Source organism: Rhinolophus ferrumequinum, chromosome X (genome assembly GCF_004115265.2).
Source record: "Rhinolophus ferrumequinum isolate MPI-CBG mRhiFer1 chromosome X, mRhiFer1_v1.p, whole genome shotgun sequence".
In the NCBI taxonomy this organism is placed as follows: Eukaryota; Metazoa; Chordata; class Mammalia; order Chiroptera; family Rhinolophidae; genus Rhinolophus; species Rhinolophus ferrumequinum.
In genome coordinates this window covers 82706649-82714212 of record NC_046284.1, presented here as the reverse complement: position 1 = coordinate 82714212, position 7564 = coordinate 82706649, and positions in this window count along the sequence as shown.

The window sequence follows — 7564 nt, the reverse complement described above, 5'->3', positions numbered from 1 at the left end:
AGTTTCAGAACTGCCAGCCCATACCACCATGAAAAATAAAGCTACTAACTGCGGTTTAATATTTGTTTACAGTTCTTTCTTTTCTTTCCCCTTCAGTGTAATGTTATTCATTTGAAATAAGCTCATATATTTCCATTTGTATTCCATTTTATTCTTCATCTGTCTTTGTTGATTGATTATGTAAAACACTAACATGATTTTAAATTCAAAACTACATAAAAATTATACCCAGAGAAGTATCACTTCCCCATCCCCTGTACCCCATTCCCAACCTCTAAACCTTTTCCACCCCATTTCTTGTAGGGAATAAATCACACTAGTTTCTAGTTTGCCCTTACTGTGTTTCTTTTTGCACAGAGGAACATGTATATTTTTTCATTTCTACTTCTTCTTTACACAAAAGATGGCATACTATAGACACTCTGTTGCATTTTGCTTTTTCTTTTGCACTATTATCTTCACAAATATATCCTGCAAATATACATACTTATAAAAACGTTTTAATGGTAAAATATAATATACGTATATAAAAGTACATAAAACATATATTCATTTTTTAAGAATAATTATAATTCAAACACCTGCATAACCACCACATAGGTTAAGAAATTGAACATTATCAGAACCCTGAAGACCTCTGGGTGACCTTTGCTAATCATAGTTCCCTCTCTCTATCCTGAATTTTATGGTATTTACAGGCATACCTCATTTTATTGAGCTTTGCTTTATTGTACTTTGCAGATATTGCGTTTTTTACACATTGAAGTTAAGACCTTTCACCAGCAGAAAGATTATGACTGGCTGAATGCTCAGATGATGGTTAACATTTTTAACAATAAAGTATTTCCTCATTTTGGCTGCCTCTCTGTGTTTGTTTCTATGTATTAGGTCAGGGGTGTCCAATCTGCGGCCCGTGGGCCAACTGCAGCCCACGATCCATTGTTAATTGGCCCGCAGCAAATTCCAAAAATATGTTTAGTTTACTTAAATAAACCAGGTGAGGCAATACATACTTCACCTCGAGTGAGTGGCCCGGCTGTTTGTGTATTTTACTGCATATGGCCCTTGGTGAAAAACGTTGAAAAAAGTTTGGACACCCCTGTATTAGGTGGATCTGCTATGTCTCCCAGTTTTGGCTAGGTGTCTTTATGTAGTAGGTGTCCTGTGGGGCCCTAGCACAGTCTCCCTGGTCACCTGCTCTGGGTGCTCTAGAAGTATCCCTTTTGTGGGTTGTGTTGCCCTCCTGTTATACTTGAGCTTTGATTACTATTGGCATGTCTGTGGCTGGGATTAACCCTCAGGCTGATTGGCTGTGGGGTTTGGCCCCGTTCACAGAAAACAGGCTGCTGTGTGGGGGCTTACCCCACTGAGTGGGATTCACCCCAGTGGGCTCTGGTGACTGTTGAGACTGCCTTCTGTGTGTGCCATTTGTGGGGCTAATTGGGCAATGCTCTGCTGTGGTCTAAAGCCAATCTCCAAGTATGTTGGTTCTGGGATCTCTTGGGAGGGGATCTGGTGCAGGCCCAGGTAACCCACTGCCTGTGACCGGCCAGGGACTAACTTGCAGGGGCTACAAAGCTATCCATGGTTGGTCACTGCTTGAGCTAAAGTTGGAGACACATGGGAGAGTCCATGCTGTGAACCAAGGATGGCTGCCACCAGTACCAGGCCTGGGGTAGCTTTGCAAAAAGCCAAGACACCCCAAGGCATGCTGCCTCCTGCCAGCTCCCTTAAGAATCAGCCACTGAAAAAGTCTTGTGCGGTACGGGAGTTGAGTGAGGCAGGGTCTCAGGGAGTCACTAGAGCGGGAAGAGTTGTAGTTACCAGGTAAATGTAGATTCTGGTTTGGTGCCGGTGCTCAGCCTGGAGCTACTTAGCAAAAGTTCAGAGTACACTAAGGCCAGTCACCGCCTGCCTGGGGCCTGCATACTCTAATAGTTTTCCAAGAAAGATGAGGACAGAGCTAGCTGCTCAATGAGAAAGTGCCTCTGATGTTGTGGGGTGGAGGTGGGGGTGAAGTCCCAGCAGAGCTCAGCAGACCATTTCAGATTCAGATTTGGTCGCGTGGGGGAGGGCTCAACACAAGAAAGATGGCACCTGCCTTCCAGTTGCACAGGAAAAGGACCCCATACAGGGAAAATGGAGACTGTCCTCAAGGCCTTTCATCGAAGCCACACACCTCAGTCTGCCCTCCATATGCTTCTGACACCCCCGAGTCACTGTCCCTCTGTTGGAGCCAAGCATGAGTGCCTGTGAGTGAGTGAGTCTGTGTGCAGGCCCTTTAAGAGGACGTCTGGGTTTCCTGCCGCCTTCCATCTCATCTGGATGATCGGAATCCCCACTGATTTTCACAGTCAGATGTTGTGAGAGCTCCTCTTCCAAGCACCAGTACTCCAGGCTGCAGAGCCTGGTGTGGGACTGAGGTTCCTCACTCCTCCAGGGCGAACCTCTGTGACTGAGATATCCCTCCTGATCCTCAACCACCACATGGAGGTTATGGGCCAGTCCATTTTGCATCTCTGCCCCTTCTACCAGTGTCCACGTGATTTCTTCTTTATATCCTTAGTTATAAAACTTCTGTTCAGCCAGACTTCAGGAGGTTCTCCAGGTTGATTGTTCCATAATTTAGTTGTAATTTTAATGTGTTCATGGAAGGAAGCACGCAGAGTTTTTGTCTACTCCGCCATCTTGGGTCTTCTAAGAAATCTTAGATTTTTTTCAGGAGTTTAATTGTTGGGACAAATATTGGTTTTGTTACTTTACTACAGAGAAACCATGATAGAAATGTTGTTAGGAACCAATATTTTCGTATAAAAAGTGCCAGTTTCGAAGTATAAAATTTAAAAATTTCATAAACACCTTAGAATATTAATTTTGATTTGGAAATGTTAATATGATCCAATGCCTTTTTTGTTTCTCTCAAAGAAAAAAATTCTTGCTCTGTTCATTGAAAATACCTAGAAGCAGTGACACCCAATACCAATGCACACACCTAGTATCTTCCTCTTGTCCAAATACATCCCAAATGAAAAGAACCACGACTCCTTGGAGAAATGGCTGATTCCAGGTCTGGACCAGGAAATGTCCAATACAAGCCTGGGACATCTTTTCATACTTGAAACCAAGCAAACTTTCAAAGACAACTAAAGTCATGTCAAAAAGGCACAGGACCAAACTTGAAGGGGTTCCCACTGGCCAAATGAGGGATAATTTAAACATCAAAACAGAATAATGATTGGAATGGATCAACACACACACACACACACACACACACACATATATATATGAATTGATAATGACACTAAGAACAAGAAGAAGCAAAGAAAAATTCTAAACAAAAACCTCATTTGAACCATTGGAACCATAAGGCATCAATTCCTTACTCTAAAATTGGCATTTTTAATGACAGCATTACATCTTTATCTTGTCTTTCCTATATGAACTAACTTTATTTTGGGTAACCCAATAGCCAAATTGATGAAGGAAAGTTTTTACTTACGTAAGAATTCTGGTTAATAAATGTAGAAAAGTAATATAATTTTAGAAAAATTACCGCTTTGCAAGTCCTAATAAAATAATGGATTCAGACAACAATCATCATTAGAGTGGAATCATTAGATGAAAGGCTGATGGGAAAATTCTCCATGGAGGGATCAGGATATTACTTCCATAACCCACTGATGAATCTTAACATCATTAAAAGCAGTCCCACCAGATATTATATAGCTTCGGTGTGATGAAATATGAATCTCATAACACCACCTATGCAGTGTTCATGCAAAAATAAATAAATAAATAACCTGAATGCAATAGAGTCCTCAAAGCTAACTTCCATTTCCAAGAAAAATGGGGAGTAAAAAACATGTAAAATGACACCACAAGGTAGCAACGAGACAAAATATGGAAGATGAGGCCTTCTACAACACAACTGCAATAAGTCAAGGGCATGAGGTAAAAAGTCCATATTTCTATCTCCCTTAGAAATAGAAGAGAGGGAAGAGAGGACTTGCTTTAGATCAGGGGTGTCCAAACTGCGGCCCGCGATCCATTGTTAATTGGCCCACAGCAAATTCCAAAAATATATTTAGTTTATTTAAATAAACCAGGTGAGGCAATACGTACTTCACCTCGAGTGAGTGGCCCGGCTGTTTGTGTATTTTACTGCATATGGCCCTTGGTGAAAAACGTTGAAAAAAGTTTGGACACCCCTGCTCTAGATTAAGGGACCCTCAAGAGACATTAAATAATGCAGTGTGTTCTGATTAGAAAAAGCCCACTGTAAAAAATAAAATACATTTGCTTATGAAGACAATTGGATAATTGTAGACTTGCTTATTATTAGACATTACCAAGGAATTACTACTATGCTTAAGTGTAATGGCATAGTGGTTTTATTAAATTATGCCCTTTTTTATAAATGCATATTGAAGTATATAGGGATGTGATATATGTTTTGGATTTGCTTTGAAATACTGTAACAAAAGAAAAAATGGGATAGATGGAACAAATATGGTAAAATATTATTTATTGTCCAATCGAGGTGGTGGTGGTGGGTGTGTGTGTTCATGCTACTACTCTCTGCTTTGTATGTTTAAAATGTTCATAATAAAAAGATTAAAGTTTATTGAGAGAAAAAAGGGAGCCCTGACTAAGAAAAATTCCACAATAAGTTGGAAAGAAGCATTTTTATTCAAGCTTGGGGTAAAAGCCTTGTTTAGATTCAGTAACTAGAACAGTTAAATATGGGTGATAAATGTACCAAACCATCCCAGCTGTTTAGACACCAATCTGTGACATTACTTATAATAGGAATGTGTTTTTGTTTCGGTTGTTGTTGAATATTTTATTTTTTTATTTTTCAATTACAGTTGACATGCAATATTATTTTATATTAGTTTCAGGTGTACAGCTTAGTGGTCAGATATTTGTATAATTTACAAAGCGATCCCCCCAATTAGTCTGGTGCCTACCTGGCACTAATCATAGTTATTACAATATTATTGACCATATTCCCTATGCTGTACGTTACATCCCCATGACTATTTTGTGACTACCAATTTATACTTCTTAATCTCTTCACCTTTTTCACTCTGCTCCTCGACCTCCCTCCCATCTGGCAACCATCAGTTTGTGCTCTGTATCTATGAGTCTGTTTCTGTTTTGTTTGTTCATTTATTGTGTTCTTTAGATTCCACATATAAGTGAGGTCATATTATTTGTCTTTCTCTGTCTGACTTATTTCACTTAGCATAATAACCTCTATGTCCATCCATGTTGTTGGAAATAATAAGATTTCATTCTTTTTTGTGGGCAAGTAATATTCTATCATATATATGTACTACATCTTCTTTATCCAATCGTCTATCGATGGGCAAGGAACATGGTTTTTGTTTTTTTTAAATAAAAGAATTGTTAATGCTAACGGCTTCTGAATACTGTTAATATTCTGTTTCTTGAACTGAACAGTGGTTACATGGGTGTTCACTTTATAACTATTTGTTAATGTGTATGTATAAATCTTATGCACATTTCTATCTGTATATTACGTTTCACACTTGAAAATGTTACATTTTTCAAAAGCGTAATAGTATAGTATAATTGTATGGTAAAACGTGGCACTCTTTCTCCCAATTCAGCGCAGCCTGGACTGGTTAAGCAGACCACAGCAGCCGCACAAAGGTGCTTCTGCCCACCTGTGGTGGATTGTCATTTCAGAGAAAGGAACAGGAGGATATAAGGAACTTTTAAAATTCTCTAAAATGGGCTTATCTCTCCACCTGCTCAGGGAGCTTTTTAATTATAAATTCAATTATTTAATAGTTATAGGATTATTGAGATTTAATTTTTTTCTTGTGTTTTAGCAAATTGTGTTTCTCCAGGGATTTTCCCATTTTATCAAAAGTTTCAAAATTGTTGGTATAAAGTTCTTCATAATACTGTCTTATTATATTTTAATGTGTCTGTGGCCCATATTGTAGTGGCCCCTGTACTGTTCCTGATACTAGTTATGTTCTTTCTATATATTTTTCTGTATCAGTCTCAGGGATTTTTCATTTTTTCTAGTTTTTTCAAAGAACCAACTTTTAACTTTGTTGATCCTCTCTGTTGTAGTTCTGTATTTCTATTTCATTGATTTCTGCTCTTCCCTCTGTTACAGCTCTCCTTTTACTTTATGTTTAATTTGTTGTTTCTAACTTCTTGAGATGGGCTTTCAGCATTTAAAAAAATAATGTATGAATTTAAGGCTATAAATTTCTCTCTAAGGATAGCCTGAGCAGCATCCCACAGGATTTCAGACGTAATATTTTCATTAACTGTCAGTTCAAAATATTTTCTAATTTCCCTTGTGAATTTATCTTTGACTCCCTCTCCAAAGTATGGTGCCCAAACTTCAGTAGGCATAAAAATAACCACCGGAGGGTCTTGTCAAAATCCGGGTTTCGGAACCTCATCTCAAACCTCCTAGATTAGTATTTCTGGGAGTTAGGCCTGGGGACCCTCATCTTACAAGCTTGCCAAGGGATTCAGATGCAGGTGGGCTGCAGGACCACAGTTTGGTAGCAGAGCAAGAGTTTTTTGAGGGCAGAGAGGTCTGATTCCCCCGTATCACCGGTACCCACCATTGGGCTTAGCATAAAACATGTTTAAAAAATGGGTGAACCAATGGGTACGGGAAGAAAGGAATAAAAATTGCTTGTATCAAGAGAACTGGAATTTTTGAATGCTATAAATTAGGGGACCCACTATGGCATCACTTGGTCCCAGTTTAATCCATTCAGGACAGAAATACTTTTTCCTTGTCCTCAAATCTCTGCCTCCCTGGCTTTCTCCTCACCTGTCCCATTCTGCTGTCCTGGAATGTGGCCTTGGTATGTGTGCCTGCCTGTCTAGTGGACCAGAGCAAGTAGGGGTGGCACAGAAGATGTCCTGAGAGGGGATGTTCAGAGCTGGGCAGCCCTCCCTCCCCAGCCTCCCCAACCCAGCCCACCTCCAGGCCTTACTGGGAAAATGCCCATAGAACCCATTCTAGATAAGGTTATCTACCCCACCTCTCTGAACTCTATGCATCCCTCCCATCTCAAAGCTTTTGAAAAACTTCTGCAGGACCTTTCTCCCCCAGCCTGACCCCAGACTCCCCACCCCTGCCTCCTCTGCACTTGCAGTCCCTGTGAGTTACTCTCTCAGCAGCCTCTTGGCCGCCTCTCCCCACCTCCACACGTGGCTCTCTGGAGCATCTCAGAAAGGCGGGAGTCTGACTTCTCCAGCCAGCTATTGTCCAGGCAGCACGGCAGCCACGCCAGTATCCCCACCCAGTCGGCCAGCCAGCCAGCCTGCTGCTCCCCGGCTTCGCCAGCCTCCCCTCCCCACCCCGCCCCGCCCCAGGGAGGACCAGGCTGGCTGCTGGCAGTCTCCCTGCCTGCTCAGCCTCCTTCCTTCCCTCTCTCTCCCTCCTTACCTCCCTCCTTCCCTCCTCCGCCCGCCCCTGAGGCAGGGACCGTGCAAATCGAGGAGAGGGGGGACAGACAGGCAGGATGGAGTCCAGCTTAGGGCTCTGGGCTCTCAG